The sequence below is a fragment of the Athene noctua genome, chromosome 7, assembly GCF_965140245.1.
Source record: "Athene noctua chromosome 7, bAthNoc1.hap1.1, whole genome shotgun sequence".
Classification (NCBI taxonomy): Eukaryota; Metazoa; Chordata; class Aves; order Strigiformes; family Strigidae; genus Athene; species Athene noctua.
The window spans coordinates 33,641,585-33,663,030 of record NC_134043.1 but is presented as its reverse complement, the minus strand read 5'-3'; positions in this window follow the sequence as shown (position 1 = coordinate 33,663,030).

The following is a 21,446-nucleotide window of genomic DNA, read 5'->3' as shown; positions in this document are numbered from 1 at the left end:
ATCTGGGCTTCCTCTGTTTAATCAAATTTACTCTTGATCTTAGATTGCTGAATTTTTGTTTTCTGAATATGAGTAGTAATTATTTTTCTTCTTGTTTGGGAAAAAGACAAAAAAAAAAGATGCATGTTAGGAAGCATTGAAAATGCCTATGTATATTTTGTTTAATTCTTTTAGAGTGGTCTTACGTTGAACCCCAAGTCAACTGGCAAGAGAGATCGGTTTATGTGGTTTCCTATGTTTCTTTTTTTGAGGGAAATGACATCCATTTATCCAGAGAGCCCTATCTGGATTTGGCAATGAGCAAATTCTACAGTCAGAAAAGGGACCAGACAGGTATTTGTATCCTTCCCAGGAACAACTTCACTGAGAGCTCTTGTGCAAACATAGCTCCTGACTGTGGAGTAGCAAGGATGATGAGAGACCAGCAGGCTGCTGATTAATAAGCTGTTGAGTGGTTGTGGATGCTTGTGGGTCTGCTGAATATCTTCTCTCAAAATTTAACATAACTAGGTCTACAGTGATCAGCTCACCTCTCACATTTCATTATTTTATCTCTAAACTGTCAGTGGTGTAGATAGTAAACTACAAATTACAAGCATTGCTTGAGATGTGTATGGGCACATTTTTCAGCATTGCAAGAAAAAAATGTGACTGATGCACTCCAAATACATACGTTTTCTTTTTGTTTATGGCGCTTGGAGCAAGGACAATCGCTCTATATACACACTGAGATCATATGGCTTATGGAAAAGTTGAAGCCAGTGGTCTCAATATGAGCTAAAGTTGGCTAGAACAGAAATATGGAATTTGATTACAGGAAAAAATATTACACAAATAGATATAGCATTTAGCAGTCTTATGGCTTTAGGCTCCGATGATTCTGGAACAGTTTATCAGACAGAGATAATTGTATAATCATAAGGCTGAAAGCAGTGAACCCTCCTCTCACTTGTCAGTGCTGGCTGCCTTTTGCCACATGGGAGACCTTCACAGCAATTTTAGAATAAAGGCATTATATCACTATCACTCAAGGAGATGAGAGCAGACATCTATTGTTCCTTTAAGCAGCTGTTGAATTCCACATCCGTCATAGGATTTCTGTAGCAGTTTAACTGAAAATTTAAATCAGAAAGTGGCCAGCTACTAACTTTGCATATGGATGTCTGTTGTATAGGTTATCTGGGCAAAGGATTCAAGGAAGAGAGAGATTTGGTAACAGTTGAATTTTAACCCAAAGTGTTTGCATAAGAACAGTCTGTGCCAGAGTGGTACACTGTTGGTAAATACCATGGTGAACACTCATTTATATAGCACGTTTCTTTGGGTGAGATTAGAGAGAGAAAACTATTAACTGACTATTTTTAGTAAACTAATATCTGTGTAAGATTTCTAGGCTGAGCTGGTACAGAAGTGGATTGTTAATACATTTTCCAGGAACTGGACCAAAAAAGGAATTAATAAAGCAGCATGTCATTATGTAGACTCTAGACTCAGCTCAGAAAATACCATTAGAACAGATTAATCTAATTTTCTTCATAATAAAAAACAGAGCTTGCAAGAAATAATTTTAACTGAAAGATACCTCTGAGAAATATTGTACAAGGTATAGAATCCACCACTGCTGCTGCTTAATTTTTTTAATGATTGTCTTCAACATTTAAAAATAATGCACTCTATTTCTAGTCTAAATCACATTTAAACTTCCAGCACACCTTTTTGGCACATTAAGTAGTAATTTTCTCAAGATTTTTTTCAGTAAGAAGGTATATTTAATTGCAGTAAGCTAATCTTTTAATGTGATCCTTGAATATTTTGACCTCCATATAGTGTTGTAAGTATTTATATCTCTTCATTAATTCTATAGCTCTGCTCTGCACCAGCTGCATCTTTCCTCCCTGAAGCACACCAAAGCATATGACAAGGTTCTTTGCCAATGGCTGTTAAAGAAACTAACCTGTCACAAGACAAAAGAAAAGGTATTCTCAGGAACTGATAGCTACTTTAAAGTTAGAAAGCAGAGTCAGAAGAAATGGTCTATTTTTACAATGAAATGAGATGCTGGAATGGCTGCTATTTAACATATTCCTGTATGATAAAACGGGGATGAATAGGAAAGTTTGCTGATGATAGACAGTATTGAAACCAAGAATGGCTAGAGACTAGTGTTCTACCATTTTGAAGTGCCAAGTAACCAGCAGATGAAACTCACTGTTGATAAATCAAAGCCATGCACGCAGGGGAAAACAAGCAAACAAACAAAATCTTCATATATCACGGCAGGTTCTAAATATGCCATTATTGAAAGAATAAGCCTATCTGAAGTTACCTATAAATGTTAGCTTGGTCTTAGGTGGTGGACAGGAAAGTGAAGGTCTTAGGAAACATTGAAAAGGATGGGATGAAACATCATTATACAGCTCCATACAGATTTGGGGAACTGGCATTTACATATGCTACAAATCTGCTCACATCATTTCAGAAAAGGATATAATAACCTAGAAAAACACAGAGAATAATAATCAGAGGTACAGAATACCTTATTTATGCAGAGGAAATGAAATAACTAAGACTCTACAGCTTAGAAAAGAAATTACTCTAAATGGTTATTATAGAGATCTATACCATCCTGAATGACATGGGGGAAGTCTCAAGAGAATGATTATTCACTATTCAAAGGACATAAACCAAGGCACATGAAATGAAATGATCAGGCAGACAGTTTATATGAAATGAAAAGAATTTTTTCGTGTATGCATAATTGAGAAGCTTATACCCACTGATATTTTTAGATGCCACAAGTTTTGATGGGTTCAAAATATGATTAAATATATGATGGAGAGTCAGATAATCATGACACCATTGAGGTAACTGTCAGTTTGGGAATTGCTGGAAACTCAGAGAGAGGGGAAGTATTACTCTATCTTGGGCTCATATACTTCTGAGCCTCCATGAATTGTTATTGTTAAAGGCCAAACATTGGGCTAAAAGAATATATCATCTGACCAGTATAGTCACCCCTATAATCATTAGATGTCTGACACAAATTCAAAATTCTAGTGTATCTGTCAATCTATCAAATATAATCTTTCCACTTGAATGCAATATTTGTCTGTTTAAATAGATTATTGTAACCTTCTTGGTTGAAACTTGACACTAGAGGTCAAATCCCCATGAGCTCTAGGAAGACATGTTTTCTATAATTTCAGTCCTTTAATTATTAGTTGTATTCAAATTCTAGGTTAGGTGTTTATTTTATTCAACATTGTCTTCAGGCTCATGGATCTGTCATTATTCATGACTGAATAAAATCTGAAAAAATCTACTGTTGATCTGGGTCTGCTCTGGATTTACACAGCACTTAAGCAGCCATGATCTAGGCTGTGTAGTCTGTGGGCAGACCATGCCCACTGTATATTTGCATTTTGAAAGTTTAGTAACACAGCATGTTTGGTCACTTATTTGTTGCTTTAAGTTTAATCCTTAATCATGTAGTAGCCTTCTCCTTTAAGTGTACTTATTACCCACCCTTCCCTTTCACACTGTCCAAACTCTGACTGTGCTGTTTGTTCATAGTTTTTTTTAATGTTAAAATAGCTACAAGGAATACAGACAATCCACCACATGGGTTGGGTTTTTTTGTTTGTTTGTTTTTGGTTTTTGTCACATCTTTGGAAGTTTCATGAAACTTTTTGTGTGTGCTTTACCAAAATGTTGAGTTGAGGGGTGGGGTGGGGGTGAGGGTGGAAAGTGTGGGATAAAGACTTGATCTCTGCAAGTCTGAAGACAGTGTAATCAATGCATTCTCTCTGACTGACGTGAGTGAAGATGCAACATAATTTGAGAGCCTGCCTCAAAAATTCTTGAGACAGAAAAGCAATAAACTGCTGCTGACTCACAAAGAGTGTTCTGCTACCAAAAAAAGAAAAAGACCTTTGCATGGAACAAGTGGAATTATTTCCTCTATATTTAGATTTTTGCTAAAACAAACAACAGTAGTTGTGTTGAGGAATTAATATTTGTATGCAAACATACTAACGGAGAAAAAATAGTCTTTAGTACTTATGGTTTTGAAGTATCTCAAAGATGAATTCAGATTGTGTTGTTGTTTCTCATTCTAAAACTGCGGTAGCTCCTAAGGATTCTGCTCAAGTTGAAGTTTCTGTCTTATGATGTATCCAAGAGCTTAGAGGCATGATACCATCTATGTGGAGAGTTACTGGAAAAAAGATAAATGTTCCCCTTGGTCCACAATACACTTCACACTGATGTCAGTGAGAATTGCTCTTATGTGTGAATATATGATTGCCTCTTTATCACAGGCAGATCAGAACTCATAACCTCAGACCTCCCAAACTGGAGCTAAGGTTACCGTCTGGAGGACTTTCATGACTACACGTTGTCATAACTGAATTTGGGACTGAGTATTTATTGTGTTCAAATAGATTAACATTAGTGCTTTTAAAAACAATTTCAGCAATACAGAAAAAAAAAAATAAAATTCAGGTTTTGAGAACCAAATTCTTTGTTCCACCTATTATACCCATCATGGCAGTATGCTGAGGTGTTGTAAACTGGAGACACTATCTCAGTATCCGAGGGTCAAAACAGCAGCAAGCTGACAGGCAGCCTCTGACGGACACTGTCAGGGATGACAACATGTGGTGGCTTTTCAGCTTCGGCTGTAACAGTCAGTGGGGAGCTGGACCAGGCTGGCAGAGGCTCGCCTCTGCCAGCTCATCACTGCCAGGGGAAGCAAGATTTTTGTCTAATCACCTCAGTGTGATGGACAGCCGAGATACTGCGGGGGTCCTTCCCTCAGCGTGAGCTGAGGAGAGCTAATGTGGCGATACATTAAACTTGTCTGACCTGCAAATAGAGAATGAGGCTGAGGAGGGAAATCTACACTGAAGAAAAATGCATAGTCTGCTGTGTCACATTGAAAATGTTTGAACATTCATTAAGCATGGCTAGTGTTTTATGTTACTAATTGAGATCTTTGGGATTTCTACCTTTTGTTCTCCTGTAAATTCTCTGTGCTTAATTTAGATGGAATATACCATATATTATGGAAAGAAAAGGCTTTCTGAAACCCAGTCTGACCTTTTTATCTATAGAGAAGTCAATGACTGGAAACACTTGAGCTTCCAACTGATTCTTAACTCTTTTCAGGTGTCAAAGTAGGGGATCATAAAATGTGACCTTATTTTTATGTAGCACAGCGTATGTGTTCTGTAAAGCTGGAAAAGCAAAACCCCATAAATCCTTATTGAAATTAACTACCCAGGGCTTTGATTCCACAACACAAATATAGTTTAAAAGTTAACTTTTCAGTTATCTAGTTTAAGCAATAACAAATTACACCCAGAAGTAATCATCATAATACAATAGCAGGAAGCTTGCTTTTTCAATCCTAGAATCATCACATCTTGAAAACAATTGTTAAAATCAATTACTGAAAGTGATATGCTGCTGATGCGGAAGTCCAGGACACAACTATATGCAATGTAACTTTTCTTATATTTGTCTTGCTCTCAGAGTATATTTTAGGTGGAGGAAGGAAGATGCTGTCCCAGTGCCAGGAATGCAATAGTATTATCAGGAATGGTTGTGCCCCTCTTGCCATTCTGATCCTGAGGGACTCATTAACCCACATCCTTGTATACACAGTATAGTATACACATACTTACAGCATCATAATCAGAAATTCCCATATTCCCCTTGCCTAATATTAGAAACTTGTTAAATAATACTAGCTGTTCACAGTCTTCTCTCCCGATATCCAAGCAGAGGTCCTACACATGCTGTATCCATCTGTGAATGTCAGTGCCTTGATTCCCTTGTCCCTCTTCCCAGAAAAATATAGTGATGCTGTTGAAATTCCAGATTAAGAAAGCAATAAGAAACTGGATGTTAGTAGCCCCTGTTTTAATACTGCCAGAAGTGATATTTTGTGAGATTCTTCCTGTGGTCACAGAGGAGGAGAAGTTCATTTCCATTTGACTGTCTTCTTCATATCCCAGCTGTGCAGACCTCTGCTGCGTTATACTCTGTATGCACTGTAGGATTGTCTTGCCATCTGGTTTTACATCCTGAGGATCTGGATGAGTAATAATTCACCAAAACTTCATATCTTACAACACATTGCCTAAAGTAATCCTTAACACTAAGCATTAGGCCATTCCCTCCAAAAGCAGTACACACACACACACTCACAATGAGAGACGTAGAGAACTGTAATAGAAAGGCTAATGTCAGTGAGAATGGGGAACTGGTGGGGATGTCTGGGTGTGGAAGCACCAAAGGGGTACACATCAGGAAAGAGGTTCTCAGAATGGCTTATGGTAACCCACCAGTGTTGGCACACCTTCAAGACCCCAGTACATCTATCTGCAGTTTTATAAGGCACACAGCTTTGGAGACAAAGGACAGTGTGACTTCTGATGATTCCAGAGGTGGGACAGGATGGAGATGCTCCTCACTGTCAGCTCCAGAATGTCTCAGAAACACATATCCAAAACCTGAACATTGTTGCTAGCCTACAAAAAACTGCAGACTTGACAGCTGGCTGTCCCTTGTCCTCCCTGTCATCACAACTGACCCGGGACCTAACATCTGTGGAGATGACCATGGGAGGCCTGACCACTTTCTAGACTGTGTGAGCACCCCCACGCTAATGTCTGGACAGGCTTCTTGGAGATCACAGATACCCAGGTGCTGGTGAGTATGAGTCTCTAAGAGCCAGAGTGAAACCTGTTTTGTGTCAGGTTTCAATTTTAAGATCACTTTCCTCTCCTGTAGGATCTTAGGTGGACATTTGCTATATTGCTGATACAGCGTTGCAACAGTATTTCTACACAGACATAAAAAAATATAATCAGGAATTTGCCTTAATTGTGTGTATTTAAAATGTGAAGAACCCATACCAGATCCCCAAAGATCTGATTAAAAGCTCTTCCTTGGGGCCATTCATTCAAGACTTCCCTCTTAAGAACCCCTCCTAGCAATTTATCAAACACTTGAAATTTACATAGTCCAAAACACTTATGGCAGCATATGCACATATACATTTATTAAAATGTATATATTCACTTAATTTTTTGCCAACTTCTGCCTTATCAGTGAAATCCAATTCTCTATATGCTGAAACAATGACCTTTGTATTATAAATTCAAGGATTCATAAAACAGATGGCGGAGACATAAAAAAAGAAAAAAGAGGAAAAAAAAAAGACAACAAATAAAACCCCAGCTTGTCCGGCTGCAAAGATCAAAGTATGCATATTAAAATAATCTTGGAAAGCTGGCTGTGTTAGCTAAACCATATGGGCTTGGTTATGTTATACGGTACCCTTGATTTGAAACTTATTAGCATCTCCTCTTCTGCTGTTGATGAATAATATGTAAAAAGCTATCTAATGGTGGCAATGAGATACTTCACATTAGCGAGTGACTATCAGGATTCATTGGATTTGTGCTGTTTGTAGGATTCAGGCTTCATACTAGTTTTGAATAGAGATTGTGATATAAAGGGAAAAGAAAAATTGTACTCAGGTGGCTGTAACTATGGTGCTTAATGGATGTAAACATGAGAAAGTCTGTACGGTTTAAACAGCTAAAGAGACCTGAAAATAATTTTATGTAACAGAAAGCTCATCTGCTTTTCCAACTCCATCAGTTGTGCTTGTTAACGGTATTGCCTTCTTAAACGTTGCAAGAAATTAAAGGGGAAAAAAGCCTTAAACTGTCATTAATACATGTGATTGTTTTTCCAAGTCTTGTAGGAATCTTCTGAACTGGCCTCAGAAAGACCCTATTTTCTTTTGTCCTTAATCCTGCGACTAAGGATTTGATTTGTGAGCTCTCTTGGTTCTCTCTTATCAAAGCTGAGGTCCATATAGGGTTTTTTATTGTTTTGGTTTGTTTTGTTTTTCCCTTGGTGTTACTCTCCTCACCCCAAATTATAAGAGCTCATTCCTCTCATATTTCAGGCCTTCTGAACACAAGTCAGCCCTGGAGTGGTACCTATTTATGTTCATCCACTGGTCTGCTAAACTAGTAATTCCTGCAAAAGAGAGATTGTTTTGCTTTCTGGGTGTAGCAGTTTCTGGTCTGTAATGTCTGGATACTCCGATAGTGGACCCTGTGCAGAGATTTCAGAGTCATGACTGTAGCCAAAATAGTTTCTGAATTCTGGGACAGATTCTCACAAGATTTACATGTATGTACTAAGTATTTGTGAAACGTTAACATGTGATTATTGATAGATAACAGATCTAATCCACTGAAATTCAGAGAAGTTAAAATAATACAGATTTCTATATTTCTTAAGCAATAATTCGTAAGACTTAAGATCAGTAGTTTTCTGGGGTTTATTTATCAAGAACTGGAAGATATGTTATATATACTTTATATATAGATATATTATACACTTCAAATCTCTCTATACATTTCCACTCCTAGGATTTACAACTGAGGTGTAGAGTCTGGCACTTTATAAATGATCCCATGCAGATAAATGCAATAACTGACAGAATTAAAATATTGTGTAAAAGAATTGAAATATGGGCTGAAATAAAGTTGGTGATAAAGAAAAGATAGAAGGAATGTTGTAGAAAAACGTCTTGATTTTTTTTCACCTTTTGTTCTTCCCAGTTAGCCTTGCCTCTTTCAGATGTATTTTTGTTCCACATCTGTTTCCTGCTTTCTAAATCATGGCTTGAGCATGACCAAAGAAGAGATGGAGATTTAATCACAAAGCTGTTTGCTAGGAAGGACAGTACTTGTGGACAGTGAGACAACTTACTAACTGATAGCATAACTTTGACTTTCTCCTGCTATAGTTTTCATTTCTGTTATAGCTAAGTGGGCTTACTGTGGGTTCTGTACACCGTAAGTGATAGCAGAATTTATCTGGCCTATTGTGTTATATTAGTATGCTATTGACAATGTCTTCCTTGCACAAATAAAACATAAATGATGTCTTTAATTAGTTTTCTGCCATGCCATCCAACATTAAAAATAGTCATTCTCAAATGCATTTGTCACCTTGACATTTTTCTGTGGAGCAATGGTCAATAACCCTGTAAGTATCAGTTACATTCCAAAGATCATTTCTTACATTCCTAAAAAAAGCATAAATCAATTTTCTTCAGAACAGTGCAAGGAAAAAGACTTGGTATTCAAGGGTGAAACTAAGATATAACTTATTTGAGTTAGGACCTACTGGACTCTTGATTGATAGGATCAAAGAAAGAGCAGACCTTCTTTGTCAAGTTCAAGGCTTCTCTTTTGACTGCTGTAAAAGTATTTCCAACGAGAACACAAATCTTTTTCTGTCTTGATAGACAGTAGTATGCTCCCTGTGCTGCCCCTAGTTGGTACTTTGTTCGCATGGTAGTAATTTTAGATTATTGGTATATATATCTGTATTTGGCATTTAGTTGATGCAACTTAATTTATTTTATACTGTAGTGATAATTCTTATTTTGCTTTAAGTGCTGCAAAAGCTAAATCATTCAAGCAAAAATTTGCATTTGACCTGTCAGAGAAAATGATTGACATCTGTCATCCCTGCTCATTGTTTCGAGGCTTGGCAAGTTTTCTAACTGAAAAATGCAAATGTAATAAATGTTGTTCAAGGCTGCCAGATGTAGCATCAACAGATAAGATGGATCTTAGAATAGCAGTTGATATGCACAGGAACTTGCAGGAAATGAATAGTTTAGTTTTATTCTGTTGCTGCTCGAGCATAAAAAAATGTACAAAATATTTTATATGTTTCACAAAGGTGAAATTCAAATGCAGTGAAACTACTTTTTAAAAAGAACTGACTATTAATTTTGGAAAAATGCCTTAGTTCTGTATATTTATCTCCCAACTTCATTTCCATGAGACCCATGGTTCTATCAAGTTCTGGCTGGTAGAATCACAGTCTCTCCAGCCCCAGGCATTGATGATACACTTTTTGCTCTCCTCTTGGTCTTTTTGCTGATACTTGGCCAAAGCATGTTGTAGTGTTTGGACGCTAAGGCGTTGTCTTTGAAAGATACTGCACATTTAGCCTGAAAACGCCTTCTGCTGGCAGCTGGGTGTTGTCAAAGGATGGAGCCATGGGGTCGCAGGCTGCTGGTGCACGCCACAAAGTGTGCCACAGCACAGGGGGGGAGTACAGGACCCCAGGTCTGGGGACGGAGTGGACAGCATGATGGCAGCTAATGGGCAAGTACATACTGACAAAATCAGGGGTAGCAGAAGAGAAATGTATCATTGGAAACACAGAAAGAACTGCACACCCCAACAAACCCAACAGCTGATAAAGAGTCAGAAAGGAACAGAAAAAGTCTGCCATAGCATAAGTAAATTAAATCTGTGCTTCTTCTCCATTGTGCATTTTACAGCTCTGAGGATCAGGTTTCTTCTTCAGTCATATTTGCCTATATCAAACATGAAATCAAAATGATGGGCCAGTCGTTAGTGTTCCTTGGAAGACTGATTTCATTTTCCAATGCTATTGTGATCCTGTGTAACCTTGGACAAATCACGTAGGGAAAAAACTTCATCCAGATTAAATAATCTTAGTTCCACTCACCTTACTGGGGAGTCAGTGGACACTCTTGGTTTTAGCGGAGCTTTGACAATTTATGCCAACTGAGGATCTTCCCTACAGTCTCCAGGTTTTAGTTTCCTATGAGAAAAATGGCAATAACAGTGCTTCCCTGCCTCACAGGAACGTTTTGAGAATAAACACATTAAAGGATTGTAAGGCTCTTAGCTACTATGCAGATGGGAGCTATAAAAGTCCTTCAGATAGAAAAACCCGAGCTGTAGCAGTTCTGTGACCTAGATCAAGCAGCTCTGTTCCTGTCACCAGCTCTGCCTGAGCTCAGCTCCCTCAACTGTGTAATTAGCTGGTCTCAAATAACCCTAAAAACTTCTAGAAGCTTTTGCAGCTCTCCCCTTTCCCTTAAGGTCTGTCTGCGCCACTTCTTCAGTGATCTACAGCTCTTCGGCTATTTCCCATCAAACATACTTTAAGGTTAGTTTCTACCTGGTTTTCTTTCCTTCTCACAGTTGCTCTGCTGAGACTGTATCATTCAAACATTTAAAAAAATATTTGATATAATATTTTTTTCTCTTCCATAAGGCAGAATTATAGTTTCTCTAGAGGAATCTTATCTCCATTGCAACATCTCTTGGGATATGGAGGATTTTAGCTGAAAGAATAAATTATTTCATCCAGCTCTTGATATAGATACTGGAAAATAAGTCATGACTATAGAACTGTTTTCTGAAATAAAAACTTGTTTGTTCTATAATTTGTTCTAAGTCTAGAAATGAGTGATGTATATTGCAGAATTCTTTAGATCCTCATTTTTCTGTACTTGCTTCTAAATTCTTAAGGCCAACAATCAAAACGGTTGAGGAATTTCCTGTCCTTTACAGCATACCAGTTCTGACTTGCTACCAGTTGAAGCAAAGTATCATTACAGCAGAGCTACATTTATCTCCTCCAAGTGACTGTTGTAGGCAGATGAGTAATTTGGGAAATCCGTGTGAGAGACTGAAATGTCAAATGATTGTCTCAAAGCTTGCTTGTGTGTGTGCTTTGAGTCACGGGGTGGTGTCAGTAACACCTCGACCATTCATCAAGGACCAGCTGTGGCACCTGTAATTAATCTAAGGAATGTCACCCAAGGGAGCAGGAGCGTATCAAAGGATGCACCCCCCAATCCCTTGCAGTTGTATTGACAAACTCCTTAGATAAGCCTCTAAGAGGTGGACTGAGTGAAACTGGGTGTTTCTCCTGGAGCACCAGGACTGCTGATCGCCGGCCATTGTCTAAGCCCGATACTTGGTGGCTCTATTGTATCGCTGATGACTTTGTGCCTTTGGAGGTGACACGAGAGGTGAGTGTTTCTGCCCCAGAAGCCGGATGATTGCTCACGAAGCATGAAGTCAGCAAAAACCTGTGGGACCCGAGGAAAAACTAAAGGTGGGCAGATATGCTAATCAGCTGATAAGATGAACTTATAAAGTGACTGAGAACTTTGCCGTGTGTGCACCCACCGCCGAAGAACTGAAGACTGAGGACCAACAGGATGCTGCTGGATTCATGGTGGTGACTATTCTTGCAACTCTACTGTGGTGCTTGCTTGATTTCTGTCTTTTCCTTCCATCCTGTCCTATCACTACCCCTCTGCAGTTTTAATAATAAAAAAATGTTTTGGATGTAGGGCATTTGACCTAATTTGTGTCTTAATCTCGCTCTTGGGATTATATTGAAACCTTCCCCAACATCAGATCGGGACAATCCAATAAAGTAAATATAAACCACTGTTCAGGGTTATGCCACTTATTAAATGGCCACAGTTTCCCAGCCATGTGTTTGTAAACATCTTTATTCTACAGTTTGAAAGTATGAGCTTTCTTTGCCAGTAGATTGATAAGAAAGCCAACTAATACAATTGGTAATTTGCCTGCTTTTTCTCCTGCACCCTTAAACAATATCAAACAAACTTCTATTCCATAACTCTTTGAATTGGGTTGTTTACTTCTTCGTGATTCTTGACTTGTGGAAGACAGCAGTGAGGAAGAGTGAGAAAGGAAGGGGCCAAGAAAAGCAAATGAGAAATCTTTTGACATGATTTAGGGAGCTTTCATAAAAGTATTTTCTTTGCTCCTACCCACCACCATCACCTTTTCTCGTATTTCAATCTTGGAAATGGCCTCGTCTCTCTCAGTGTTTATATTGTCTTTGTGCCTGGGGGTACACCTGTCATCAGGCAAAGGGCTGCCTCTTGCAGTAGCTGTGCTCACAAACTGCTGTTTGAGTCTTACAGTGGAATAAAGCTACACCAATAAAGTAGTGATTTTTTTAATTTTTTTTTTTTTTTTTTTTTGTGGATTTTTATGAAGATTGTTACTACTGTTTCTCTGGGCAGAAGTCCCAGAGACTACTGACTGATACAGATTAGATAGAAGGAAATTTCTCTTTTAGCCAATTGATGCTTGTACTTTTCTTTGAAGAGGTATGGTGTGCCACCATTAGACTCAGCAAATACAGTTCAGGAGTTCTGTGCTGACAGCAAACGATATCTCAGAAATTAATTATGAAAGGAGCAGATCTACATCCCACTGCAAGATGGAGGCTTATAGTTGGGTCAGCATGACCAAGACATGAAGGACCTCTTTCCAGCCCTAGTGAACTTCTCTAGTTCAGGACAGAGAGACAGAAATAAAGAAATATGGTAAAATTTCCCCTAATTTCTTCACTAGATGAAATTTTTCTGGGAAACATAAACATTTCCAGTCCAAATGACCCTTCATTAATATTATACCTTCATAAAAATTAAACAAAAATTCAATACATAATCTGAAAATAAATTGTTTTTCTGCCATTCCATGAAAACAGAAAGCTCAGGATATTCAGACTGGGAGGAAAAAAAAGCAGCATGGTCCTGTACTAAATCAATTGTGATAACTCATAAGTAAGGGTGAAACAAAGGAAGGCAATGGGTTGCAAAATAAAGACTAGTGGCATTCTTTATTCATAGTGAGAAATGGACTTCTACAAATTTGTTCTGTTTCTTCCTTTTAGAAAGGATTAGTTACCATAGCAACTGATATATAACATGACACCCTTCGCTGCTCCTGAGATCAACAGAGCAGTTTGTAAGAGAAAAAATGTTAATTGATATCTAAAAGAATAAAAGAGAGAAGGTCTTTCTGCAGTACAGGGAAAATGTATTGTTACTTGATTTTCCTTTACAGGTGCTGTGTAAGAGCCATATGAGGGACCTGTACATCCATTAGAGATACGGGGAAGAATGGAAACACTCTTTTATTCTGTTCAGATGTCAGTAGGAAAACCTATGACCTGTCCAGGTGAAATTTTGTCTGAACTACACTGAAGTCAGCTAGTTGCATTGCGAATCTTGCCTCTAATGTTAGAAAATGCTACGGCATCCCAGAAAATTCTGTTCTCAACCTGTCTGTACAATAAGTGCATGACCACAAACAAGACACACACATTTTTCAAAACATTTTAAATATCTAAAGTCTGGAATGAAAATGCTGAATGATATAGAATCATTTAGGTTGGAAAAGACCCTTAGAATCATTGAGTCCAACCAATATGAGGATATGGGTCTTGATTTTTCTGCCAAAAGTGTTATAACAGCATCGGAAAAACAATACTTTCATGTAAACCCTCCAGTGCTCCCTTGGCCCTGATTCCCTGGCTGTTCAGCATAGGGATATACTGGGAATAGTGTAGGCAGGCTGGAAAACCTGGCATAAACAAGGACCTCAGAAGCACTTCAGCATCCCCCACAGCATATACGTACTTGACAGAAAGTCGAATGTTTCTCAGGCCCTTTAACCCTTTAAATTCTATATATTTATATATGATGTGTGTGGATAGCTGTTATTTGTTATTCTCAATGAAGGAACAGCGTCTACAAGCGGTGCATACATTGTTCTTTGCACACAGAAAAATCTACATGCACAGAACAATGCACAGAATAGCACCGGTTTATATTGCTGGGCTTCTAGCTGTGATGAGTAGATTTTTCCAGTGGTTCCTACAGGGTATATAGTACAAGTATGTCTGAACAAAATATAACATTACATCCCAGAAACTTGTTTTGCAGGGGATATTGAATGGGGAGTTGTGATTTTCCACATCCTTATTGTCTCAAATGTGTTAGCTGATACTGTCAGGAAAGCTGTTAACTCGCAGTATATCACAGGATGATGGTACCTTCCTGAAAGGCATGTGCTGCTCCTGACAGAAAGTCTAGCATGTGAGGTTGATTCACATATGCTGGTGGCAGGAATAATTAAACAGAGGAAGAAAACTGTTCGTCTGGAATATCTTATGTTAACAGTCTAGTGAAAAGACAAACTGTAGGAAAAGCCCTGGATGGAAAATGTGTCTAATTCCTCCTCTGGATAAATAACATATGGAAAGAAATTCATTCTTCCTGCTAAAAGCCTGTAGAGCACAGGAGAAAAATCTCTTTGTATGCCTGCTAGGATACTTTTCTGGGTAGTAAAAAGCCAGTAATTGGACATTTTATAGCTCTTAGGAATAATTTTCAGATGCTATTTACCTATTTTGTATCTAGACTGTTGGTTTAAAATTAGAGTACTTAAAAAAATTATCTGATGGGGGTTGTGCATAATAATTTTCTGCTTTTAAACTACCTGTGATTCACATCCCACGAAACTGAAATCAGAATAAATGACATATCCTTGCTTTGTCCTTTATTTCAAAGAAATTCATAGTTTTTCTCCATAACATCCATTATCAGTTCTCTGAGCCTGTCCAACCCCCTAGTAAATCACATTAAAAAAATTCACAGTACATTTACTTACAGTTGGAATTAGGCTATTCAAGATATTTTGGGAAAAAAAAAAAAAAAAAGATGCTTTTGGAAGATGTTTGTCTGGATCAGGACCAATAGAATTTAGCCTTTGGGCTAAATTTTCAAACACTGTATATGGTTTTGTTTTGCTATATTTATGATCCCACTGTTTGTGTGTCACTTACATGACTCCTCCTGAACAGATGTAGATAGCATAAAATCTTTCACATTCACTGTTTCTCCAACTACAAACTAGGATTTCCTTTCATGCTTAATATTGCAGAGAAAATTAGATCGGTTTACTTTTTACTGTGAAAACTGGGTTTGAATGAAGAATCATTAAAAGGTTAATACCTTTTTTAACATTTCAGGAACAAAAAATTTGCTGTTCCTATCACCTTCACATTCACATCCTGAGTTCCAGCTGATGAATAAACAGACTGGAGATTATCACATGGGGTATATTCATGTGTAAAATTAAATTCCTATTAAAGTTCATTTCTTCAAATGCAATAGGCTTTATAGCTCCTCCTGTAGACATTCCTGCCGTGTTCTCTCATAATATGCTGAAATACAGTCCTTCTTCTCTCATGCTTCTGCTTAGCCCTAGAAGTAAGCAATCTTTTTGATGAAGCTTTGTAAAGTTTTTCACAGAAAATGCAAACAATTATTCAATTCCTTGATTGGAGATCTATAGAAAGTGGTCTTGGGCCATCAGTGACATACTCATTTAATTTTTTTTTTTTTTTTTAATCTTATGTTCAGTTAATTTCATCTGAAATTTGTAAGGTATTTTGAATGTGTGCAGAGTAAATCAAAATCTTCAGCCCCATGTATGGAAAAGACTGCATGAAGATGGCTTCTGCCATCTTCCATAGTCTTCCAAGGCTATCCCAGAAGGCTTTGCACTCTCAGATAAACCTATATGCCTCTATGCCCTGTGAGTTCAACACTTCAAATGGCCAGGAGATAACACAATGTATTTCTCTGAAATGCCCTTTTTCCTGACTTCTGACCCCACAGCACTGCAAAGCTGAGTGTAGCACATAACTGGTTAGAGCTGTGCTTTCCCCTTAGTGATGTGCTTAGCATCATTTTTAAGAAGTAAGGTTGTTTGTTTTGCTTACTCTTTATCTACCTGCAAATAACCAACAACTCTGGCATCAGTTTCTTATAATGCAGGTATTCTTTCTAGTTTTCTGGTGAAAAAATTGGGGCTTTTTCTGAAGTAACTCTGTAGTTTAAGTACTATATTAATCTGTATATTGTCATATAAAATTTATATGGTGTCATGTTTATATATTATATATATTTGTACATAGTTTGCATATTGTCATATGGGAACCAAGAATAACGAGGACTTGCAGTGATGTTACTCATATGACATTAAACATTCCTTAAATCCATTCCCATTAAATTGTGGTCTATTGCTAGAGATGTTGATTTCAGATACAAGTATGCTTAGTGAAAACAAATGTATATGATTGCTTGCCTAGCCAAGTATCCTCTAGAAAAGAACCTCGGAAAAGTGAGATAGAGAATTAAGTTCTGCACAACTGGCTTTGTTTGTTCCAAACCTACAGAAATTAATCTCTGCTTACTATGCATTGGGGGTTAATTTTTCTTGTGGTACCATTAGCACTTCCACTGAGCTTGTATTTTTTGGCTTACGTAGTAAGCCTCCGCTTTCTTCAGTCACTTCAAATTGTTAAAACAGGCTGGAAATGTCCTGCCCCAGGTATTCCATTTTAATAGCTATAATTAATTTCCTTGGAAGTATTCCTGAATATCATAATCTATACATCTATATTTTATGTGAGACTGGGAAGTTATGTTGTCTTTAAATCAGATGGGCATGTACATGATTCAGGTCTGAGCCTAATTTCATCTATTTTAACATAATGGTCTAGAGGGTGTGCTTGCAAGCTCCATATCTCCTCCAGGTATATGTTCTGTTTACAAATCATATGATTTTCTCGCTAATTATAATTATGCCTATTTTAGGTGTATGTCTCTATTACTGTCAGTCCCCACTGAGTTATTGTGTTAGGTTGTTTATGTTAGTTTCAGCTCATGCTAACCGAGGCATGATTTTACTTTCATGTTCCTATTATACTCTAAGTTCTGCTAAGAGGTGGCTGGGGCAGATACTCCATGCGGAAGTGCAGTGGAGGGTATTTTTTATTCCCTTGGGGATCCACTGGGCACAGTCAGGGAAAGACCATTCTGGAATCTCATGAGGCATTCAAGTGATTTGCAATTGCAAGTTAGGACTCTGCAGCAAGGAGTGGCATCAGAGGGGATGAAATGAGTCTCCCAGCCGTTGGAGAGAACTGGGCAGAATTTGCTTTTACTCAGAAATCCAGTGGAAATGAAAACCATACTGAATAGGCAGAGTTGTTTATGGATCCTTATTTCTACTTGGGTTTGCCCAGTTGCTTTTCTAGATTTAAAATGTTATACATGTTGGCCTATATTCCAGTGTATAGGAAAGCCCTTTATATTCAAACACATCTCCTTCTAGTTTAAAAATCTTTTCATCTCTCTGAGGGGAGATAAAGGGTATTCACCAAAAGAAAAATGTCTGCATAGACCCACCCCTAATCTTAGGGCAATTTGTGGTTCTGTAGCACTGGCCTTTTATAATAGCAACGTGATACTTTTTATCTCTGCTTCTGAATGTCAAAGCTATCTCTCTTATTCAACTATTGAGCTCAATTTTTGTCCTACCATCAAAATACAGAAGACTTCTAGACTCTGACATTTTGTATCCTGGTATAAAAGGACTTCCATAGTGCTCTTAGGATTGAGTCAGTTGTGTTTAAAATTGGGTTTTCTCCATTTAGTCTGTCAAGTTTCAAAGCTTGTTTCCTGTGTGAGTGAATATATTTTAGAAATGTATCTTTAGACTAAATCGTTATTTTTAAAATATGGATTACTCTCAAATTATAAAATTTATGGCAAGTGTAGGAAAGCAGATTAGCTAAATATTTGTCTACAACTCTTACTATTTTGAAAGAACTTGGTTACTCATTCCTTGTCTATTGGAACAAAAAAATCAGTGTTATCTTCAAACTTGTGCTCTACCTGGATGCACTATTGTATTGAATTTTTTTCTAGTTACATTATTTCTTAAGAATAGAATTTTCATCTGTGTTCATATTCAGCCACTGCACATATCTCTCTGGTTCTGCTGCATCATTTTTTCATCTGAAAAATGCTAAAAGTAAACCTGTATGGCATGTATCATTTTACATGAAATGCAGCAAACTGCTGTAGCTTTCAGTACTCTTCAAAAAATACTTCTCACTGCTAAATTGCTTTGCCTGATTAACTGAGGAATGGATTAACTGTAATATTTCAAAATAGCAAATACTTTGCAATTTGTTATTTTTTAATTTAAGTCCTTTTCAAGTATCTTGTTTTGCAAAGGGAATCCTGTAATTCCAGAGTTTCCATTCTTTAGTTGGTTTCCTTATTTTCTGAGAATTTTGACTTCTACTCTGAGCTTTTAAGTTTATTGCTGATAATGTATAGTGTTTGGGAACCACTCAGAGTCAAAAAGCCTGGCACAGGATAGTGTCCCTTATTGTCTGACTTTCAGCTGATTATCATTATCAAATACAGCCTCTGCACAGCTTGTTAAATATATTTAACTGCCCTGGATGAAGCCTCTTAATGGAGGAGCTTTCCCAGAAAAACTGTATTTCTATAAAGGATGACAGTGTGACTCAGTACATTCCTTTTCTCTTAAAAAGAAGCCTATGGTTTTTTCTTACCCTTTGTCTTACTATCTTTCACTAGGCCTTTAGAACTATTCTTTAATGACTTTAAGACATCTAAAATCAATTTCCTTCCTTATTTCTGTTTGTATGTAAGTAAATACAACTATGTTATGAAAACATACCAGTGAGTTCTGGCAGATATTGGTTACAGTGACACTGTCAGCATCTCTTTCTCAGATTCTGACTTAACCTCAACAAAGTTTATATTCCTTGGACATCTACAGCATTATCTGTAAACACAGTAACTGGTGATGGTCAGTAGTATTGTTTTCAGTAGCTAAGATGAAATTGCTTCAGATTTCTTTTTCGTGGCTGCTGCCCAGACTGTATTTGTCCTGTTTATTTTATCCGCAGCATTAGGATGTGGGCTGAGAGGCGTGGGGGGCCTCTCAATAACAAGCGTTGAGCATAAAGAAAATTCAAGCTTACCTTCATTAAATATAATTTACTCATTTCCCATGGCCTGGATCAAGAGATCAGGTTAAGTTTATTTATATTTTGCTCTTTAATCAATTTCACAAGTTTATCCACTATTTTAAAAGTATTACACTACTGCACGCAAGGAAGCCACTTCCCTTCTTTAGTGGTAAACCTTTTTTTTAACCACCGTGTGAAGACAGTGGCTCTAAAGAGGACTACTACAGTGAAACCCAACCCTGCTGAGGTGTGGAGAGAGTTGTGTGATCATTAAGAAAGGAGTAAGGTCAGTTTATAGCTGTGCAGCCCCTTTTGCAGTTGCTATGCAGGCAATAATGGAAGCGGTTTGTTCAGTTGAGAGACGAATGCTGTAAAGGAGGGCTTTTGGTGAGGACAAGCCAAACGGCCACTTATTTCTGCTTTAGCGTTTCTTCGCCTCTCTGTTAGCATATCTTTGCCACAGATGCAAATCTGCATGGGAAGGACCTTGCTGAGCCAGTTTTTAATCTGCTGATTCTTTTTGTTACTTAATAAAACTCCTGAGTCTGTAACAGCTGGGCAAAAGGGTTATCTTTTGTTCCACAGTTACAAAACCAAACCATCCGCTAGTCTCTGTGCTAAGCAAGCTGAATTTGTTTGGAGGTGAGTAAAACATGTTTCAGTTCATGCCTGCTGGGGCGGGGGGCAGTGATTTACCACAGCTGAGCTTACTTGAGGAAGCTCCATCCTGCCTGCTACTACCAGGTGGCAGTTTTCAGCGCTGTCACCAATAGCTGGGCTGTGGAGAAGAGACTTTGGCACTAGTCTTTTTTCTCTTGCTGGAAAAAAAAAAGAAAAAAAAGAGTAAGATCAAGGCAAAAATAATGCTAGGAAGGATTTTGGTGGGTCTATGAAGAAAGAAAATTTGCCAAACTTTTGAAGGCAGCCAGGTAAGAGTTTAGCAGGTTTCCTGAAGAGCAGAACAAGTTCACTACTGGGTGTGAAGAGAAGCTGAGGTAAGTACACCTTATTGTTTAGCAACTTGCTAAATCTAGCTTTAAATGAAAGTGATGTTGTGGACACTGTAAAGAGAAGCTTGCACTTTCCTTTCCTGCTTTTCTCAGCTTTGTTCTGGTATATTCCAGTTCTTGCTAAAGCCTGTGCAGTTTCTTCTAGCCTTTCCTAGATGAGGGAGGAGAGCAGCTGGGGAGCAGGAGGTGGAGAGCATGATGGAATATCTGGAACATTCCAGGTCTCTCTTCTGTGGTCTGCTGACTGCAGTTGCTTGCTTGGGTTTTGGTTGGTTTTTTGGTTGTTTTTTTTTTTTAAGTGACTTTTTAAAAATGCTTATGGCTTATGTGTTCTTAAATTTCAGAATATGCAAGTCTTAATCATCTTTGGAAGATGCACCATGAAATAGTGATAGATCTAACAAGTTTGGGTTGCGTTGGGCATGTGGGACAAACAAGTGTGGAAATTAGTAGTCACATACTCTTGCACAAAAGATTAGTGTGTAAGAAGAGCTCATTTGAGGAATAATTAGCTATCTAGATGGTGTGCTGGTCTTATTTGGCAAACTGCTAGTATAAAGTTGTGTACAATGATGTTTGAAACATGTATATGCCGGGAAAAGTTAGGATTTCTTATTTTTATTATTTTTTCAAGATAGTACTAACATGGAAGCAGACATTCTTTTAAAGCCTCAGTCCTGTGCCAGCAATGCTGTTGCAGCCATGGTACATGTTCCTGCAGTGGGATGGCCGCCCTCAGTAACGTGGCTTGGGGTGCGGAGATGGCAGAGGGCCTCTGCAAACAGCGTCAGCTGACAAGGGTTAGTGCTTGAAAATCAGGAGGTGGATTATAAAGTTCCTCCTACTGCTCAGTAATTAATGGAGTTA